The sequence below is a fragment of the Lissotriton helveticus genome, chromosome 5_1 (assembly GCF_964261635.1).
Source record: "Lissotriton helveticus chromosome 5_1, aLisHel1.1, whole genome shotgun sequence".
Lineage (NCBI taxonomy): Eukaryota > Metazoa > Chordata > Amphibia > Caudata > Salamandridae > Lissotriton > Lissotriton helveticus.
The window spans coordinates 266,470,085-266,492,246 of NC_136065.1; positions in this window are offsets into that span (position 1 = coordinate 266,470,085).

Here is a 22,162-nt window from a genome sequence, read left to right on the forward strand (position 1 = left end):
AATATATATCAATGGACCGAATATACTTACATCATCAAGGGGTTTTCCCCCAATTGTCTGATCCAGTTTCTGGTCAGCAACATTGGATAAAGATGGCTGAAAGAATTAAAAAAAAAATAGACATTTATAACAAATCAAAATTAAGCGTGGTCGTCCTTTTGCATTTCTTTTCACAAATCATTGATTTTTACCATTGGGGACGGAATCATAAGTGTAAGTCAAAAATCAATTATCAGAAATGGAAGTATGTGATAGTAAACGGACAAGTGGAAAAGCATTCTAAAAATTTCCACAGTATATGAATAGTCGTTGAAAACAAAAGCTGTCCAGAAAAGTCCAGAAAAATTTGGAAATACAGATTGGGGTTGAAGTGCTGAAGCAATAATAAAATAGATCTGTGAAGAGTATGAATAGTGAGAGTATTCGAGGATTCTAGGAGGAAAATAAGCAGAAATGACATTGAACTGCTTCTTGAGTGGAGATACGTAACAACAGGAACAATTTTATAAATATATTCTGCTTACAGGAATTCCAAGCTTATGCACCCAAGCTTCAGGGAACTATGAAATGTTTTTGGATTTAATATTAAAACAGCACATATATTAGAGAACAAAACTACTTTCTGTGTCCCTTGTGGCTTCCTCTCTATTGATTGCTATGGGAGGAATAGTCTAAAGGTAAAAGAGAAAGTGATTAAGAGACCTCCATGAAAGGCAAACTATGATAATTGATGATAGTTTTCTCAGGTGCAATGTTAGTCTCTCTGACCAAATCAAGTGCAGTGGTGCCGACATTTAGGCAATGTCAGATCTTTATAAAACCATACTGCATTTGTGACACTGTAATGCAGCATTGCGTAATAGGAACCTAATCCTTTTAGAACCAACAAAAGCTGGTGCAAATTACAGAAGTTGTTACCTTGGTCAGATGGTACTTGATGTCTGAGGGGTGGGCTGGACTGAAGGAGCTGGAGTCATGAATAGTGTGAAGGGAGAACGTAGGAATGAATAGTGTGAAGGGAAGAGCCTGAAACAGTTTATGCTGTGTACCCAAGTCAGTGCACAAGACTTCACTATCAGTAGGCTCTGAATATCAGCAAACCCAAGATGGTCCAGGGGGTGGAGAATTTAACCATGGAACCAGGTCCTGCTCTGTCATACATAGTGTACAAAGTGTATCTCTAGTGTCCTCTCTTAGCAAGGGGTGCATTATAATCACGAGTAGTCTGCACCTGCATATATTCTTGTGTTGTGTGAACATTTGATCATTAGAGTGTGAAATGTAATAACATGTAAAGTAATATGATATAGGGATTTCGTGCAACGTGGAGGAATTATTGTAATTGTGCCTTGAATGGTAAAATCTTAATGTTCGTTTTACAAGTGATAAATGAGAAATTAATTTACTGACATGTAGTGCACTGATTTAAAGGTGCACAGTAACAATGTTTTGTATATGTGTGTTTAACCACTTGGATGCTAAGGCTATTTTAGATCTTTAATGTAATTTCCATTGAAATCAATGGAAACTCCATGACGAGCTGGGCTCGTCATGAGCGTCGAAGGGGTTAAGGAAGATCTATGACGATTCTTATATTAGCTGAAGTTGTGTATGCCTCATGTGTATTTCTCCCTGGCTCTCATAACTGAAGCATTTGTAATGTTCATGTGTATGCAGAATCGTATCTTTCTCACGTTTCTGTTGCAGGTGGAAAAATTCCTCCTTGTTAGTTAGAATAACGCTTTTGTTTTAGGAATTAGGCATTGGGAGGAGAGGATACATTTGAAGAAGGAGTGCTGATAATGTGGGATGGTGTTCTTTCTCACTGGAGAAGGCCTGAGAATCAAGGTCATCAAGTCAGAGGCCAAGAGTTTCGAAACTGAATGGAAAGTTACCTACGAGGAGGAGTCCAGCTGGATGGGATGATTTTGTGATGCAAAGATGGGCTTGTCCCAGGATTGAGATGTTGGAATTGGGGACAGTGCCCTGGGCTTTTTGGGTTAGAAGAGGAGATCTGATGGAGAGAGAAGGAGCATCTTAGAATGAACTCCATAGCTTTATGCTACTTGGCCCATTCAACATGAGTGCACTTCTTAGGAAGTCTTCATGCACGGACACTTTTTTCCTTAACTTGCTTGGGGAAATGCTAAGTAGGGATGTCATGTTAGTGTTAGTGTAGGGACATACTAATGCTTTTACTTATGAACGTCAAATGAAGAATACTCTTGATGTCGACGCAGTGATCATCTGCATTCTGATTTTAGAACTGGTCATTCTCTGCATGTTGCATAGATTGAATGTTGCCCTTAGGTTTGGCTTTGTATTAGTTCTAATGTTTTTTTACACCCTCATTCTGAGGTGTTTGTATGTCCAATTGTTCTTGGCTTTGTGATAAACTATCTAAATTTAGAACCTGGAGTCAGTGATTCTTAGGAGTCATGGGTTATTCGAATTGTGAAATCTAATCAGATAAGATATTTCTCCCCTCTACACTTTTAAGCAAGAACCAACGGTCTTTTGACCATGGGTTCCCAGCAAAATCTAGGACGTGGAACCCAGACTCATCATAAGCATTGGCAACTCAGTGCAACACAGGACATTGTTCAGTTTTTCACAAATGTATATTCACAGACTTAATCCACTAACATCTTCAAGTGATTTTGCCTCAGTTGTCTGATCCAGCTTCTGGACAGCAACATTGTGTGTAGGTGACTGGAAGAAACCCAAAAAAGAACTAAGATTTACAACAAGACAAAATGATGTGTGCTCATCATTTTACATTTCTTTTCAGACATTAAATACTTTCATCTGGTATGATTCCTGGGTTTCTAATGCCCCTGCCTCTTTACCATTGGTGATGGAGCTATAAGTGTAAGTAAAAAGTAAATTTACAAGGGTGAGATGACAATAACTCAGGATCCCCAGGAGCCACCCTATAACGTCTCGCCACCGATCTAGATACTGCAGGTGCAGACAAAGGCTTTTTCCAAACTTCCAGAATTGGTTCGGTCAGAGCTTCAGTGAAAGATAGAGTAGGCTCAATGATAGAAGAAGGCGAATGTAAGACTTCTGTGAGGATATTAGGTTTGAACTCAACTGTTGGTAAAGTTAAGTTCAGTAAATCAGACACTTTTCTAATTACCATATGGTATGGTACCACATCCTTGAAGGGTACATCTGAAACCACAGGTAATCCCCATTCCGGAGAAAGTTCAAGATTGCTAGCAGAATGAAGATCCTCAAAACAATCATTATGTTCCTGAAGTTCACCTTCCTCCACTTCAGGTTCCACATACTCTTTTTCCTCAAGTAATCGTTGGGCGCTACGTCTCGACCACTCCATACGGATCGACGTCGACGGATCCGGTAACGACTCCGATGGAGTCGGAGCCGGCGTCGACCGAGGAGCCGGAATAACAGGAGGAAAAGAAACAGGAACCGGCGTCGAGCCTCGATCCGAATTCCGAAGTCGCTCCGGAGTCGGCGAAGCCGTGCGCGGAGTCGATGACCTCGGCGGCGCTGAACCGATCCAAGAAGGATATGGAGTCGGCATAAAAGGTAGAAAAGGCGCCGGTGCATAAGCTTGGGGGACACCCACGTTGAAAGACAAAGGACCCATAGGACCCGCAGGTGCTCCAGTGGGGTACATTGCCCTCGCATACACTCCATACATAGCATTTAGGAAATGCAATGGATCTTGACCAGGACCAGGAAAAGAAGGGTAAGAACCCATTGGATTCGTAGGAGGCTGTACTGGATTCGGCTCCTCTTGATCCTTTTGATTTTCCAGTTCATCCTCCGGAAATTGGAGATTGAGGAACCTCCACGACGTCCTCCTGCTCCGAAGACTGACCCGAAGCCGGATTCGGATCCAGTTCCGGCTCCGGTGTATGCTCTCGAGATCGTACCGGAGTGGTACCACCAACAGGAGATGGAGACACAAAGTCCTTGCGATGCTTTCGAGAAGATTTCTTCTTAGAGTTCGAAGACCCCGAATGATGGTGAGAACTATGCTTCTTCCTCCTATGTTTTTTCTTTGAGAAACCCGAAGCATGCCCAGAAGCGGATTTCGACGCCAACTCCCATCTGGCCCTCGACCTCGATCGCGACCTCGATGACTTCGATCGCGACCTCGAACGCGACTTCGATCTTGACTTCGGTCTCGATCTGGAGTGTCTTGATCTTGATCTCGAAGATCTATCGGCTTCTTTACTTTTAATTTTGGCTAAAAAAAGTTTTGCTTCTCGTTCACGCAGAGCCTTCGGATTCATTTTTGAACAGGATCGACAACCCTTGACGTCGTGATCCGATCCCAAACACCATAAACAATCTTAGTGTGGATCAGTAATTGACATCATCCTGGCACACGAGCCACACTGTTTGAATCCCGTTTTCTTCAATGACATCCTCGATGAAGAACAGAAACAGTAACCGCCAAAAAGTAACAAAGTCTCTATCTGTAACTACAGAAGATCCCTGAAACCGTTAGCGTCGACGACGCAGAAAAAAGGGAACGGATGTCATCACGCCGACGTAGGCCTAATATGGGGTCGGTGACATCAGACGGAGTCGCACACGATGCCGCGTTCCTATAACGTCGTCCACGCCGGCGTGCTACAATGAAAAATTTCGAACGTTGCTGACGCAAGGGGGATATTCACAAGGTGAGGAATCCACAAGGCAGATGTATCTATCAGAAATATTATTATAGCCAACGTGGCACACTCCACAGTCCGGCCATGGCCTCTCAGGTGACAAAATGCTGATGCTAGTGCCGCGACGACGCCGGTAATATAAATTGTGCGCAGTCCACTGTCCGGTATGAATGAGGACACCGGGACGCAGAAGGCAGGTACCCCATGGAACGGACGCAGTGACTGCGTGCGGTGCGCAGGGCGCTTCCAGTCCCCACTTCCTGAATTCCCAGCCGACCTCACTTCCTTCCAGGAGGCTGTGTGGTCACATGATCCCTCCTGTGGGACTCAGACCCGCAGCGGGCGGGTATTTCATTGCAGCACTGCAGCTGTAAAATACAATGTCGCAGCAGAGTGGTAAACTGTTAAAATACTTAGCCTGTGATGGTGGCAGCGCCCATTTGCGGGGTGCAGCAGAGCTGGCACAGGCACGCTAGCAGCCTGGCGTGGCTGGCTTCAGTGGTGAGTGCTGGTACAACAGAGCCACAAATGCGTGACAATGCATTTCAGTGCATTGATGCGAAACACCACACTGAAATCCATTAGAGTCACGCGGTACGCTTGATAATTGGCAGGAATGACGCTCTCCCTCACCATTTTGCCTTGCTTTGGCCAGTTTCCAGGGGTATTTGACAACTCTACCAGCTTCATCTTTATACTGAAGTAATGCTGTTTGAATTTGAGAGGATAAGGTAGGGTCTTGTGTGTGTGCATGGGAAGTCAGTTTTTTCAGTGTTTATTCCACAGAATTTAGAGTGTTTTGGGTCAACCGTAATATGCTGGATTGTTTGGAAATGCAGTAACCCAGAATAAAGTCCCTAAAGGCTTCCCATAGTGTAGGATGGTTCCCACAGAGGGTTTGGTTTGATTGAAATAGTCCAGTATATATTGGTGGGTGTCATCGTGCCCAAGTCAATGTACAAGACTTTAGACTGAATATGCTCTACAATGTGTGCACCACCAAAGCAAAGATAGTACAGATGGTGGAGAGTTTAACCTTAGAACCAGGTCCAGCCTTTTCATATATAATTGACAAAAAGTTTCTCTAGTTCTCTGTTAGCATGATAACCATGAGCAATGCAGCGCAGTGGCAAACAGCATATTCATCAGTTTTTCACAAATGTATTTCAATGGACTGAATATACTTACATCATCAAGGGGTTTTCCCCCAATTGTCTGATCCAGTTTCTGGTCAGCAACATTGGATGAAGATGGCTGAAAGAATTAAAAAAAAAATAGACATTTATAACAAATCAAAATTAAGTGTGGTCGTCCTTTTGCATTTCTTTTCACAAATCATTGATATTTACCATTGGGGACGGAATCATAAGTGTAAGTCAAAAATTAATTATCAGAAATGGAAGAATGTGATAGTAAACGGACAAGTGTAAAAGCATTCTAAAAATTGCCACAGTATATGAATAGTCGTTGAAAACAAAAGCTGTCCAGAAAAGTTCAGAACAATTTGGAAATACAGATTGGGGTTGAAGTGCTGAAGCAATAATAAAATAGATCTGTGTAGAGTATGAATAGTGAGAGTATTCGAGGATTCTAGGAGGAAAATAAGCAGAAATGACATTGAACTGCTTCTTGAGTGGAGATACATAACAACAGGAACAATTTTATAAATATATTCTGCTTACAGGAATTCCAAGCTTATGCACCCAAGCTTCAGGCAACTATGAAATGTTTTGGGATTTAATATTAAAACAGCACATATATTAGAGAACAAAACTACTTTCTGTGTCCCTTGTGGCTTCCTCACTATTGATTGCTATGGGAGGAATAGTCTAAAGGTAAAAGAGAAAGTGATTAAGAGACCTCCATGAAAGGCAAACTATGATAATTGATGACAGTTTTCTCAGGTGCAATGTTAGTCTTTCTGACCAAATCAAGTGCAGTGGTGCCGACATTTAGGCAATGTCAGATCTATATAAAACCATACTGCATTTGTGACACTGTAATGCAGCATTGCGTAATAGGAACCTAATCCTTTTAGAACCAACAAAAGCTGGTGCAAATTACAGAAGTTGTTACCTTGGTCAGATGGTACTTGATGTCTGAGGGGTGGGCTGGACTGAAGGAGCTGGAGTCATGAATAGTGTGAAGGGAGAACGTGGGAATGAATAGTGTGAAGGGAATAGCCTGAAACTGTGTATGCTGTGTACCCAAGTCAGTGCACAAGACTTCACTATCAGTAGGCTCTGAATATCAGCAAACCCAAGATGGTCCAGGGGGTGGAGAATTTAACCATGGAACCAGGTCCTGCTCTGTCATACATAGTGTACAAAGTGTATCTCTAGTGTTCTCTCTTAGCAAGGGGCGCATTATAATCACGAGTAGTCTGCACCTGCATATATTCTTGTGTTGTGTGAACATTTGATCATTAGAGTGTGAAAAGTAATAACATGTAAAGTAATATGATAGAGGGATTTCGTGCAACGTGGAGGAATTATTGTAATTGTTCCTTGAATGGTAAAATCTTAATGTTCGTTTTACAAGTGATTAATGAGAAATTAGTTTACTGACATGTAGTGCACTGATTTAAAGGTGCACAGTAACAATGTTCTTGTATATGTGTGTTTAAGGAAGATCTATGACGATTCTTATATTAGCTGATGTTGTGTATGCCTCATGTGTATTTCTCCCTGGCTCTCATAACTGAAGCATTTGTAATGTTCATGTGTATGCAGAATCGTATCTTTCTCACATTTTTGTTGCAGGTGGAAAAATTCCTCTTTGTTAGTTACAATAACGCTTTTGTTTTAGGAATTAGGCATTGGGAGGAGAGGATACATTTGAACTAGGAGTGCTGATAATGTGGGACGGTGTTCTTTCTCACTGGAGAAGGCCTGAGAATCAAGGTAATCAAGTCAGAGGCCAAGAGTTTCAAAACTGAATGGAAAGTTACCTACGAGGAGGAGTCCAGCTGGATGGGATGATTTTGTGATGCAAAGATGGGCTTGTCCTAGGATTGAGATGTTGGAATTGGGGACAGTGCCCTGGGCTTTTTGGGTTAGAAGAGGAGATCTGATGGAGAGAGAAGGAGCATCTTAGAATGAACTCCATAGCTTTATGCTACTTGGCCCATTCAACATGAGTGCACTTCTTAGGAAGTCTTCACGCGCGGACACTTTTTTCCTTAACTTGCTTGGGGAAATGCTAAGTAGGGATGTCATGTTAGTGTTAGTGTAGGGACATACTAATGCTTTTACTTATGAACCTCAAATGAAGAACACTCTTGATGTCGACGCAGTGATCATCTGAATTCTGATTTTAGAACTGGTCATTCTCTGCATGTTGCATAGATTGAATGTTGCCCTTAGGTTTGGCTTTGTATTAGTTCTAATGTTTTTTTACACCCTCATTCTGAGGTGTTTGTATGTCCAATTGTTCTTGGCTTTGTGATAAACTATCTAAATTTAGAACCTGGAGTCAGTGATTCTTAGGAGTCATGGGTTATTCGAATTGTGAAATCTAATCAGATAAGATATTTCTCCCCTCTACACTTTTAAGCAAGAACCAACGGTCTTTTGACCGTGGGTTCCCAGCAAAATCTAGGACGTGGAACCCAGACTCATCATAAGCATTGGCAACTCAGTGCAACACAGGACATTGTTCAGTTTTTCACAAATGTATATTCACAGACTTAATCCACTAACATCTTCAAGTGATTTTGCCTCAGTTGTCTGATCCAGCTTCTGGACAGCAACATTGTGTGTAGGTGACTGGAAGAAACCCAAAAAAGAACTAAGATTTACAACAAGACAAAATGATGTGTGCTCATCATTTTACATTTCTTTTTCAGACATTAAACACTTTCATCTGGTATGATTCCTGGGTTTCTAATGCCCCTGCCTCTTTACCATTGGTGATGGAGCTATAAGTGTAAGTAAAAAGTAATTTTACAAGGGTGAGATGACAATAACTCAGGATCCCCAGGAGCCACCCTATAACGTCTCGCCACCGATCTAGATACTGCAGGTGCAGACAAAGGCTTTTTCCAAACTTCCAGAATTGGTTCGGTCAGAGCTTCAGTGAAAGGTAGAGTAGGCTCAATGATAGAAGAAGGCGAATGTAAGACTTCTGTGAGGATATTAGGTTTGAACTCAACTGTTGGTAAAGTTAAGTTCAGTAAATCAGACGCTTTTCTAATTACCATATGGTATGGTACCACATCCTTGGAGGGTGCATCTGAAACCACAGGTAATCCCCATTCCGGAGAAAGTTCAAGATTGCTAGCAGAATGAAGTTCCTCAAAACAATCATTATGTTCCTGAAGTTCACCTTCCTCCACTTCAGGTTCCACATACTCTTTCTCCTCAAGTAATCGTTGGGCTCTACGTCTCGACCACTCCATACGGATCAACGTCGACGGATCCGGTAACGACTCCGATGGAGTCGGAGCCGGCGTCGACCGAGGAGCCGGAATAACAGGAGGAAAAGAAACAGGAACCGGCGTCGAGCCTCGATCCGAATTCCGAAGTCGCTCCGGAGTCGGCGAAGCCGTGCGCGGAGTCGATGACCTCGGCGGCGCTGAACCGATCCAAGAAGGATATGGAGTCGGCATAAAAGGTAGAAAAGGCGCCGGTGCATAAGCTTGGGGGACACCCAAGTTGAAAGACAAAGGACCCATAGGACCCGCAGGTGCTCCAGTGGGGTACATTGCCCTCGCATACACTCCATACATAGCATTTAGGAAATGCGATGGATCTTGACCAGGACCAGGAAAAGAAGGGTAAGAACACATTGGATTCGTAGGAGGCTGTACTGGATTCGGCTCCTCTTGATCCTTTTGATTTTCCGGTTCATCCTCCGGAAATTGGAGATTGAGGAACCTCCACGACGTCCTCATGCTCCGAAGACTGACCCGAAGCCGGATTCGGATCCAGCTCCGGCTCCGGTGTATGCTCTCGAGATCGTACCGGAGTGGTACCACCAACAGGAGATGGAGACACAAAGTCCTTGCGATGCTTTCGAGAAGATTTCTTCTTAGAGTCCGAAGACCCCGAATGATGGTGAGAACTATGCTTCTTCCTCCTATGTTTTTTCTTTGAGAAACCCGAAGCATGCCCAGAAGCGGATTTCGACGCCGACTCCGATCTGGCCCTCGACCTCGATCGCGACCTCGATGACTTCGATCGCGACCTCGAACACGACTTCGATCTTGACTTCGGTCTCGATCTGGAGTGTCTTGATCTTGATCTCGAAGATCTATCGGCTTCTTTACTTTTAATTTTGGCTAATAAAAGTTTTGCTTCTCGTTCACGCAGAGCCTTCGGATTCATTTTTGAACAGGATCGACAACCCTTGACGTCGTGATCCGATCCCAAACACCATAAACAATCCTCGTGTGGATCAGTAATTGACATCATCCTGGCACACGAGCCACACTGTTTGAATCCCGTTTTCTTCGACGACATCCTCGATGAAGACCAGAAACAGTAACCGCCAAAAAGTAACAAAGTCTCTATCTGTAACTACAGAAGATCCCTGAAACCGTTAGCGTCGACGACGCAGAAAAAAGGGAACGGATGTCATCACGCCGACGTAGGCCTAATAAGGGGTCGGTGACATCAGACGGAGTCGCACACGATGCCGCGTTCCTATAACGTCGTCCACGCCGGCGTGCTACAAAGAAAAATTTCGAACGTTGCTGACGCAAGGGGGATATTCACAAGGTGAGGAATCCACAAGGCAGATGTATCTATCAGAAATATTATTATAGCCAACGTGGCACACTCCACAGTACGGCCAAGGCCTCTCAGGTGACAAAATGCTGATGCTAGTGCCGCGACGACGCCGGTAATATAAATTGTGCGCAGTCCACTGTCCGGTATGAATGAGGACACCGGGACGCAGAAGGCAGGTACCCCATGGAACGGACGCAGTGACTGCGTGCGGTGCGCAGGGTGCTTCCAGTCCCCACTTCCTGAATTCCCAGCCGACCTCACTTCCTTCCAGGAGGCTGTGTGGTCACATGATCCTTCCTGTGGGACTCAGACGCGCAGCGGGCGGGTATTTCATTGCAGCACTGCAGCTGTAAAATACAATGTCGCAGCAGAGTGGTAAACTGTTAAAATACTTAGCCTGTGATGGTGGCAGCGCCCATTTGTGTGGTGCAGCAGAGCTGGCACAGGCACGCTAGCAGCCTGGCGTGGCTGGCTTCAGTGGTGAGTGCTGGTACAACAGAGCCACAAATGCGTGACAATGCATTTCAGTGCATTGATGCGAAACACCACACAGAAATCCATTAGAGTCACGCGGTACGCTTGATAATTGGCAGGAATGACGCTCTCCCTCACCATTTTGCCTTGCTTTGGCCAATTTCCAGGGGTATTTGACAACTCTACCAGCTTCATCTTTATACTGAAGTAATGCTGTTTGAATTTGAGAGGATATGGTAGGGTCTTGTGTGTGTGCATGGGCAGTCAGTTTTTTCAGTGTTTATTCCACAGAATTTAGAGTGTTTTGGGTCAACCGTAATATGCTGGATTGTTTGGAAATGCAGTAACCCAGAATAAAGTCCCTAAAGGCTTCCCATAGTGTAGGATGGTTCCCACAGGGCGTTTGGTTTGATTTAATAGTCCAGTATATATCGGTGGGTGTCATCGTGCCCAAGTCAATGTACAAGACTTTAGACTGAATATGCTCTACAATGTGTGCACCACCAAAGCAAAGATAGTACAGATGGTGGAGAGTTTAACCTTAGAACCAGGTCCAGCCTTTTCATATATAATTGACAAAAAGTTTCTCTAGTTCTCTGTTAGCATGATAACCATGAGCAATGCAGCGCAGTGGCAAACAGCATATTCATCAGTTTTTCACAAATGTATTTCAATGGAGCGAATATACTTACATTATCAAGGGGTTTTCCCCCAATTGTCTGATCCAGTTTCTGGTCAGCAACATTGGATGAAGATGGCTGAAAGAATTTAAAAAAAATAGACATTTATAACAAATCAAAATTAAGTGTGGTCGTCCTTTTGCATTTCTTTTCACAAATCATTGGTTTTTACCATTGGGGACGGAATCATAAGTGTAAGTCAAAAATTAATTATCAGAAATGGAAGTATGTGATAGTAAACGGACAAGTGTGAAAGCATTCTAAAAATTGCCACAGCATATGAATAGTCGTTGAAAACAAAAGCTGTCCAAAAAAGTTCAGAAAAATTTGGAAATACAGATTGGGGTTGAAGTGCTGAAGCAATAATAAAATAGATCTGTGAAGAGTATGAATAGTGAGAGTATTCGAGGATTCTAGGAGGAAAATAAGCAGAAATGACATTGAACTGCTTCTTGAGTGGAGATACGTAACAACAGGAACAATTTTATAAATATATTCTGCTTACAGGAATTCCAAGCTTATGCACCCAAGCTTCAGGCAACTATGAAATGTTTTGGGATTTAATATTAAAACAGCACATATATTAGAGAACAAAACTACTTTCTGTGTCCCTTGTGACTTCCTCACTATTGATTGCTATGGGAGGAATAGTCTAAAGGTAAAAGAGAAAGTGATTAAGAGACCTCCATGAAAGGCAAACTATGATAATTGATGACAGTTTTCTCAGGTGCAATGTTAGTCTCTCTGACCAAATCAAGTGCAGTGGTGCCGACATTTAGGCAATGTCAGATCTATATAAAACCATACTGCATTTGTGACACTGTAATGCAGCATTGCGTAATAGGAACCTAATCCTTTTAGACCCAACGAAAGCTGGTGCAAATTACAGAAGTTGTTACTTTGGTCAGATGGTACTTGATGTCTGAGGGGTGGGCTGGACTGAAGGAGCTGGAGTCATGAATAGTGTGAAGGGAGAACGTAGGAATGAATAGTGTGAAGGGAATAGCCTGAAACAGTTTATGCTGTGTACCCAAGTCAGTGCACAAGACTTCACTATCAGTAGGCTCTGAATATCAGCAAACCCAAGATGGTCCAGGGGGTGGAGAATTTAACCATGGAACCAGGTCCTGCTCTGTCATACATTGTGTACAAAGTGTATCACTAGTGTTCTCTCTTAGCAAGGGGCGCATTATAATCACGAGTAGTCTGCACCTGCATATATTCTTGTGTTGTGTGAACATTTGATCATTAGAGTGTGAAAAGTAATAACATGTAAAGTAATATGATAGAGGGATTTCGTGCAACGTGGAGGAATTATTGTAATTGTGCCTTGAATGGTAAAATCTTAATGTTCGTTTTACAAGTGATTAATGAGAAATTAATTTACTGACATGTAGTGCACTGATTTAAAGGTGCACAGTAACAATGTTCTTGTATATGTGTGTTTAATGAAGATCTATGACGATTCTTATATTAGCTGATGTTGTGTATGCCTCATGTGTATTTCTCCCTGGCTCTCATAACTGAAGCATTTGTAATGTTCATGTGTATGCAGAATCGTATCTTTCTCACATTTCTGTTGCAGGTGGAAAAATTCCTCTTTGTTAGTTAGAATAACACTTTTGTTTTAGGAATTAGGCATTGGGAGGAGAGGATACATTTGAACTAGGAGTGCTGATTATGTGGGACGGTGTTCTTTCTCACTGGAGAAGGCCTGAGAATCAAGGTCATCAAGTCAGAGGCCAAGAGTTTCGAAACTGAATGGAAAGTCACCTACGAGGAGGAGTCCAGCTGGATGGGATGATTTTGTGATGCAAAGATGGGCTTGTCCTAGGATTGAGATGTTGGAATTGGGGACAGTGCCCTGGGCTTTTTGGGTTAGAAGAGGAGATCTGATGGAGAGAGAAGGAGCATCTTAGAATGAACTCCATAGCTTTATGCTACTTGGCCCATTCAACATGAGTGCACTTCTTAGGAAGTCTTCACGCACGGACACTTTTTTCCTTAACTTGCTTGGGGAAATGCTAAGTAGGGATGTCATGTTAGTGTTAGTGTAGGGACATACTAATGCTTTTACTTATGAACGTCAAATGAAGAATACTCTTGATGTCGACGCAGTGATCATCTGCATTCTGATTTAGAACTGGTCATTCTCTGCATGTTGCATAGATTGAATGTTGCCCTTAGGTTTGGCTTTGTATTAGTTCTAATGTTTTTTTACACCCTCATTCTGAGGTGTTTGTATGTCCAATTGTTCTTGGCTTTGTGATAAACTATCTAAATTTAGAACCTGGAGTCAGTGATTCTTAGGAGTCATGGGTTATTCGAATTGTGAAATCTAATCAGATAAGATATTTCTCCCCTCTACACTTTTAAGCAAGAACCAACGGTCTTTTGACCATGGGTTCCCAGCAAAATCTAGGACGTGGAACCCAGACTCATCATAAGCATTGGCAACTCAGTGCAACACAGGACATTGTTCAGTTTTTCACAAATGTATATTCACAGACTTAATCCACTAACATCTTCAAGTGATTTTGCCTCAGTTGTCTGATCCAGCTTCTGGACAGCAACATTGTGTGTAGGTGACTGGAAGAAACCCAAAAAAGAACTAAGATTTACAACAAGACAAAATGATGTGTGCTCATCATTTTACATTTCTTTTTCAGACATTAAATACTTTCATCTGGTATGATTCCTGGGTTTCTAATGCCCCTGCCTCTTTACCATTGGTGATGGAGCTATAAGTGTAAGTAAAAAGTAATTTTACAAGGGTGAGATGACAATAACTCAGGATCCCCAGGAGCCAGCCTATAACGTCTCGCCACCGATCTAGATACTGCAGGTGCAGACAAAGGCTTTTTCCAAACTTCCAGAATTGGTTCGGTCAGAGCTTCAGTGAAAGGTAGAGTAGGCTCAATGATAGAAGAAGGCGAATGTAAGACTTTTGTGAGGATATTAGGTTTGAACTCAACTGTTGGTAAAGTTAAGTTCAGTAAATCAGACGCTTTTCTAATTACCATATGGTATGGTACCACATCCTTGGAGGGTGCATCTGAAACCACAGGTAATCCCCATTCCGGAGAAAGTTCAAGATTGCTAGCAGAATGAAGATCCTCAAAACAATCATTATGTTCCTGAAGTTCACCTTCCTCCACTTCAGGTTCCACATACTCTTTCTCCTCAAGTAGACGTTGGGCTCTACGTCTCGACCACTCCATACGGATCGACGTCGACGGATCCGGTAACGACTCCGATGGAGTCGGAGCCGGCGTCGACCGAGGAGCTGGAATAAAGAACTAGTTACTTACCTGTACACTATGGTTCTCCAGTATTATCTTGCATAGATTCACATGCTTGTAACTTCCCCGTCGTCATGGTGGGAGTCTCCCGGTAAATGATAACCATAGCAGTAGAAGAAAAAACTGCCTGGAAGCCATAGAGTAGTGAAACCACTAGGAAACCTCTCCTCCTCATTATGTGGCCCAAACTACAGCCAATCAGCAGCCAGCACCAGCCTACACCATTCCCAGCAGAGCCACCATACCTCAGATTTCCTACCGCCCAAGAGTGAGCTATGCAGGAAACCAGAGATAAAAAAGGTGGTCTGCCTAATGGAAACGGGGAGGCGGGCGGGCGCATGTGAATCTATGAAAGATAATACTGGAGAACCATAGTGTACAGGAAAGTAACTAGTTCTTTCTCCAGTATTCAATCTTTCATAGATTCACATACTTGTATCAGAGTAGATAGCAGTTTTTGTAGTTAGAGCGTTTCTAGGCTAGACCCCTTTCTTTTCTCGGGGCTGCGTGCCATAAATTCCTTTCAGAAAAAAGAACTCATTACAAATTAAAAAGTACTAACAATAAAACTTTGTTATTTCAGATATTAGCACAGATGGAAAAAACCACATTATATAGGAAAAACATTTGAATAAAATTCATAAACATGTACCTTATTTAAAAAGATGTCGTAGAACTGCCTGTCCCACTGCCGCATCTGCTTTCCATTCCGTGTCCAGACAGTAATGTTTCGTGAATGTATGAACACTCGAACAAGTCGCTGCTCTGCATATGTCTGGAAGTGATACTCCTGCTAGCAATGCAGAAGATGTCGCCATCTTCCTTGTATCATGGGCACGGACTTTCATGTCGAGAGGCCTTCCTGCTTTCTCTTGACAAAAGACAATGGCGGATGCAATCCATCTGGAGATGGAGGAACGTGATAGGGCCAGACCTTTTCTGGGCCCCGAGTAGGAGACAAACAGTTGGTTTGATTTGCGAAAGCTTTTAGTCTTTTCAATGTAGAACTTTAGGCATCTGCCAATGTCTAAAGTATGAAGAGCTTTCTCAGCCGCTGTAGAAGGATTTTTAAAATATGTAGGTAGGATCACTGGTTCTTTTAGATGAAAAGACGAAGGTATTTTAGGTACAAATTTCGGATTAATCCTTAGCATCACCTTATCTGGCCTGAATTGTATGAAGGGATCCTGTATAGAAAAAGCTTGGATCTCGCTGACCCTTCTGGCTGATGTGAGCGCCAGCAGTAATGCTACTTTCCATGACAGGAATTGCAGTTCAGATTTGTGGATCGGCTCGAACGGAGCTTTCATAAGTTGTGACAAGACTGTGTTAAGTTGCCATGTGGGTGGAGGACGCTTAATTGGAGGAAACCTTCTAAATAGTCCTTTTAAAAACTCCTTGATCAGTCTGTTAGACCACAGAGATGGACATCCTGGAGATCTTCTGTATCTAGATATTGCTGCCAAGTGGACTTTAATAGATGAGTGCGCAAGCCCTGATCTGGCTAAATGCAACAAATAAGGAAGAATTTGCTCTGGAGAAGACGTCAAAGGATGCACTGCATGAGCAAGGCCCCAAATACAGAATCGCTTCCATTTAGCGGAATATGTTTTGTTGGTAGACAATGCTGCGGAACTTTGCAAAATTTCGCGACATTCCGGGGTGATATCTAATGACTGGAATTCGTGCTCAAAAGGTTCCAAGCCGACAATTTTAGAGATGTCAATTGCGGATGAAGTACTTGGCCTTTGTTCATGGAAATCAAATCCCTGGTTGTTGGTAGCTGAATTCTTGGCTCCACCGACAACTGGAGAAGCTCTGTATACCAAAACTGCCTCAGCCAGGCTGCGGCTATCAGTATTATTTGGCAAGGTTCTGATCTCATTTTCCTCAGTAATAAGGGAATTAGGGGAAAGGGAGGGAAGGCATAAGCAAACATCCCTGTCCATCGGAGGTGAAGAGCATTCCCTCTCGAACCCTGTTGGGGGAACCTGCTGGCATAATGTCTGGACTTCTTGTTGTCTCGAGTTGCAAACAGGTCCAGACTTGGCTTGCCCCACACATTGAAAATCCGATTCAGCTGGACTTGACACAGTTCCCATTCGTGGCAAATGTCGGATGACCTGCTTAACAGATCCGCTTTTGAGTTGTCTACTCCTGGAACATGTTCCACTTGCAGCGATATGTTTTGACACAGTAGCCATTTCCAGATCCTTTGTGCCTGAATCGACAGAGGTTTTGAGCTCGTTCCACCTTGCTTGCGCAGGTAAAACATTGTTGTTGTGCTGTCCGTTCGCACTAAGACCAATGAACCTTGGATCCTGGGAAGGAACGCCTGAAGGCCCAGGAAGACGGCTTTCAATTCCAAGAGATTGATGTGAAGTTTTGTCTCTTGAGGAGACCAAAGGCCTTGAACCTCCAGGTCTTGTAGATGTGCCCCCCAACCTCGTAATGAAACATCTGATGTCATGACGTAGCTTGGAGATTGAGTTTCGAATACCAGGCCCTTTGTTAGATTGCTCCTGATACCCCACCATGACATTGCACATTTGATCTGATGGGTTATGACCAGCTTGTCGTCGAAGGAACCCAGGGCTTGGACCCATTGTTTGTCCAGGGCTTCTTGCAACGGTCTCATCTGTAAACGGCAATTGGGAATCAATGGGATACAAGAGGACATCATTCCCAGTAATGACTTGAATATTCTGATGGAAGTGAACTTTTTTGTTGCTAGAGATGCAGTCAAATTCAAGATTTTTGTTACCCGTTCTTCTGATGGGTAAGCTTTCATTTCCTGTGTTTTCAAAATTGCTCCTAGGAATTGTAGAGTACAAGTCGGAAGAAAAAATTATTTTTCTTTGTTTATCCGAAGGCCTAATTTGTGGAAGAGATCTGTGCACATCCGTAGGGATCTCTGTGTTGCCTGAAACGATGGTCCTTTTATTAACCAGTCGTCGAGGTATGGGAACACCTGGAGACTTTGTTGCCTTAAATGCGCCGCTATTGGAGCCATGCATTTTGCGAATATTCTGGGGGCAGACTTCAGGCCGAAAGGCAAAACTCTGAACTGGTAATGGCGCCCCGCCACCATAAATCGCAGATACTTCTTGTGTTTTTTGTGTATCAGAATGTGGAAGTATGCGTCCAACAGGTCTAGAGAGACCATGTAGTCTCCCTTGCGGAGCAGTAGAAGAATTTCCTGCAAGGACAGCATACGGAAAGACATTTTCTTTATGTATGTGTTCAGATCTCTGAGGTCCAGTACCTGACTCCATTTTGATGATTGCTTTTTCCTTATAAGGAAGAAGTGTGAATAAAAACCTGTTCCTCGCTGGTCTGATGGGACTTCCTCTATCGCTCCTTTCAGAATGAGTGATAAGATCTCTGCTTTGAGAGCTGCTATATGTTGATGAACTCTGCAGAGAGGAGGACGATCTGGAGGCCTTTGCGAAAATTCCAGGGTGTGACCCTGTGTAATGATGTCTAATACCCATCTGTCCGATGTTATGGACTGCCAATGCGGGAGAAACTGAGAGAGGTAGTGGAACTGGTCGATCTGAAGCGGAATTGGAGGCGCCTGATAAATATCACTGTCTGCGACCAGAGTCTTGCTTCCCTCTGGCGGCGGACTTTCTTCTTCCTTGTTGTTGGAAAGAAGTGTTCGAGGACCGGTATTGCTGGTTGGAGGAGTATTGGCGGTATCCCTGTTGGTTGTAAGGTTGGTACCGATTAGATTGGTAAGAGGAACGTTGCTGTTGAAAGCGTCCTCTGGATCCTCGGCCACGAAAGGACTGATAACGACCTTGCTGTAAAGATCCCAAGGATCTAGCAGTATCAGTATCGGCTTTTATCCCCTGTAACGCTTCATCAATCTGTTTACCGAAGAGGCTTTCGCCATCGAATGGCATGTCCAAGATTTTAGCCTGGACCTCCGGCCGAAAGGATGTAGCCTTGAGCCATCCTTGTCTCCGTAGGGTTACCGCCCCCGCCATCTGGCGGAAAGCTATAGACACTATGTCCATTGCCACGTCTATGGACTCCGACGCTGCTCTGGCTCCATCCTGCAGGATGGTAGTCGCCTCCTCTTTCTTGTCCTCCGGAAGGTGCGACAGGAATGGAGCGATGTCAGACCACATCTGTCTATTGAACCGGCTCAGAAGGGCCATCGCGTTGGTAGCCTTGATGGAAGCTGCTGCCATGACTGCAAAACATTTACCTATGCCATCCATCTTCTTGCCTTCCTTATCGGGGGGCACCATACATGTTGCCATAGGTTTCTTGGAGCGCTTCTGCGCTGCTTGAGTCACAACTGAGTCCGGTCGAGGATGACCAATAAGACATGCTGGAGCCGTCTCTATAGCACGATACTTTTTGTCCAGCTTGGGTATGGATGCTGGGACTGATGCTGGATTCTTCATTAGTTTGAGTCCTTCATCCCAGATATGTTCAATAATATGAATGGCTCTTACCGACTTCCTGGAGGACTCCTTGAAATCATAAAGGAAGCATTCGCTTTCCTTGATTGGCATATCCAGCTTAAATCTTTTTGCCGCTTTTCCCATCAAATCATGAAAACTTGCTATGTCCTCTGGAGGAGAGCTTGATTGAGGCAAAGGTGACACCGGGGACGTTGGAGCAATATATTGATCCCATTCATCTCCAACCCCCTCATCCTGAGGAAGTTCCCCTTCCTCCTCTTGATCGTCCTGATCGGAATCATTTAAGTCATCACGAATTATAATAACATTTTGGACCTCCTTCTGAGGAGGAGGAGGCGGCGGCTGAGCCAGTGGTATTTCCTTTGCAGGTTGAGAGATTTTTCCAGCGGCCGCAGGAGCATTATCTTCAGGAAAGCAACGATAATAGCTATCTATCATGCTTCTTAGGTCTGATATTAAAGAAATAGGCACCGACATGGCCTCTTCCCGCACATGCGTATCCACTTCCTCTTCATCATCATAGTGGTAGGCCTGGTGAAATGACTCGTATCTCATCTGGCCTTTGACCGGCCGATCCGTAAAAGAGAAGTGTTCCTGTGACTCCTGGTGGTCTTCCTCCTCGGAATCCTGATGTTTAATATGGAGTTGCGAAGGACTGTAAGCAACACCAAAAGAACCTTCCTCCTCTGATTCCTGGCAATCCAGAATGGTAGAGGGCAGTAAGGGTGAAATTTTCGGCGTAGAAAACTCCCCTCTTTTGCTCGTCAACGCTCCCGTCGACGGAGCAATGCTCTTTATAGAAATATATGTTGAAGTTATTCTTGTTGGAGATGGTATCGTCGCCGATTTTTTCATCGTCGACGGGACCGTCGACGGGACAATCATCCGCATCGAAGGCGGGATACTCGTCGACGAAGATCTTGCCGTCGACGAAGGTCTGGCACTCACCGTCGACGGAGTCGTCGCCGTCGTTGACGAAGCTGTCGTCGTCGAGATTGTCGTCGTCGTCGTCGTTGACGAGACGGTCGTCGTCGAGGTCGTCGACGGCCTCGTCGGCGGTCTGACTGGAATTTCAGTAGATTTCGTCGACGGAAGCGACGACGGAGCCTTCTTTTCTGAGGAAGGCTTGAGAGGAGTTGGAGGGAGTGAAGTAGAAGGTTCACCTTCCTTAGATTTTCCTGCTTTTTGTTTCTACACCTCACCCTTTTCCTCAGAGGACCCTCTTTTTAATTTCTTAGAGGTGTGTCCCTTAGCTTCTCCCTCAGACTCCGAGTCATGAGTTTTCCTTTTCTGAAGCCATAATAAGAGGCGCGCTTCTCTATCCTTCAGTGTTTTGGCAGAGAAGGTCCGGCAATATTTGCAGTCCTTAGGAATATGCTTAGGGTACAAACAGTACAAGCATTCCTTGTGAGGATCCTCAGAATACAGTCTGGCCTTGCCACAGGACCTGCAAGCTCTGAAAAGGCTCTTCTTGGAGCTTTCAGACATACTGAATGAAATGATGGTTGATAATAAAGAACAGTACCTGACTTCCAACTGTGAAAGGTCAAAAGTTCAGTGAAGAGAGAATAAACTGAGCAGAGCTCAGGGAGACTCCTTCTCACACGAAGGCGGTTGGAAATCTGTGGTATGGTGGCTCTGCTGGGAATGGTGTAGGCTGGTGCTGGCTGCTGATTGGCTGTAGTTTGGGCCACATAATGAGGAGGAGAGGTTTCCTAGTGGTTTCACTACTCTATGGCTTCCAGGCAGTTTTTTCTTCTACTGCTATGGTTATCATTTACCGGGAGACTCCCACCATGACGACGGGGAAGATACAAGCATGTGAATCTATGCAAGATTGAATACTGGAGAACAGGAGGAAAAGAAACAGGAACCGGCGTCGAGCCTCGATCCGAATTCCGAAGTCGCTCCGGAGTCGGCGAAGCCGTGCGCGGAGTCGATGATCTCGGCGGCGCTGAACCGATCCAAGAAGGATATGGAGTCGGCATAAAAGGTAGAAAAGGCGCCGGTGCCTAAGCTTGGGGGACACCCAAGTTGAAAGACAAAGGACCCATAGGACCTGCAGGTGCTCCAGTGGGGTACATTGCCCTCGCATACACTCCATACATAGCATTTAGGAAATGCGATGGATCATGACCGGGACCAGGAAAAGAAGGGTAAGAACCCATTGGATTCGTAGGAGGCTGTACTGGATTCGGCTCCTCTTGATCCTTTTGATTTTCCGGTTCATCCTCCGGAATTGGAGATTGAGGAACCTCCACGACGTCCTCATGCTCCGAAGACTGACCCGAAGCCGGATTCGGATCCAGTTCCGGCTCCGGTGTATGCTCTCGAGATCGTACCGGAGTGGTACCACCAACAGGAGATGGAGACACAAAGTCCTTGCGATGCTTTCGAGAAGATTTCTTCTTAGAGTCCGAAGACCCCGAATGATGGTGAGAACTATGCTTCTTCCTCCTATGTTTTTTCTTTGAGAAACCCTAAGCATGCCCAGAAGCGGATTTCGACGCCGACTCCGATCTGGCCCTCGATCGCGACCTCGATGACTTCGATCGCGACCTCGAACGCGACTTCGATCTTGACTTCGGTCTCGATCTGGAGTGTCTTGATCTTGATCTCGAAGATCTATCGGCTTCTTTACTTTTAATTTTGGCTAATAAAAGTTTTGCCTTTCGTTCATGCAGAGCCTTCGGATTCATTTTTTAACAGGATCGACAACCCTTGACGTCGTGATCCGATCCCAAACACCATAAACAATCCTCGTGTGGATCAGTAATTGACATCATCCTGGCACACGAGCCACACTGTTTGAATCCCGTTTTCTTCGACGACATCCTCGATGAAGAACAGAAACAGTAACCGCCAAAAAGTAACAAAGTC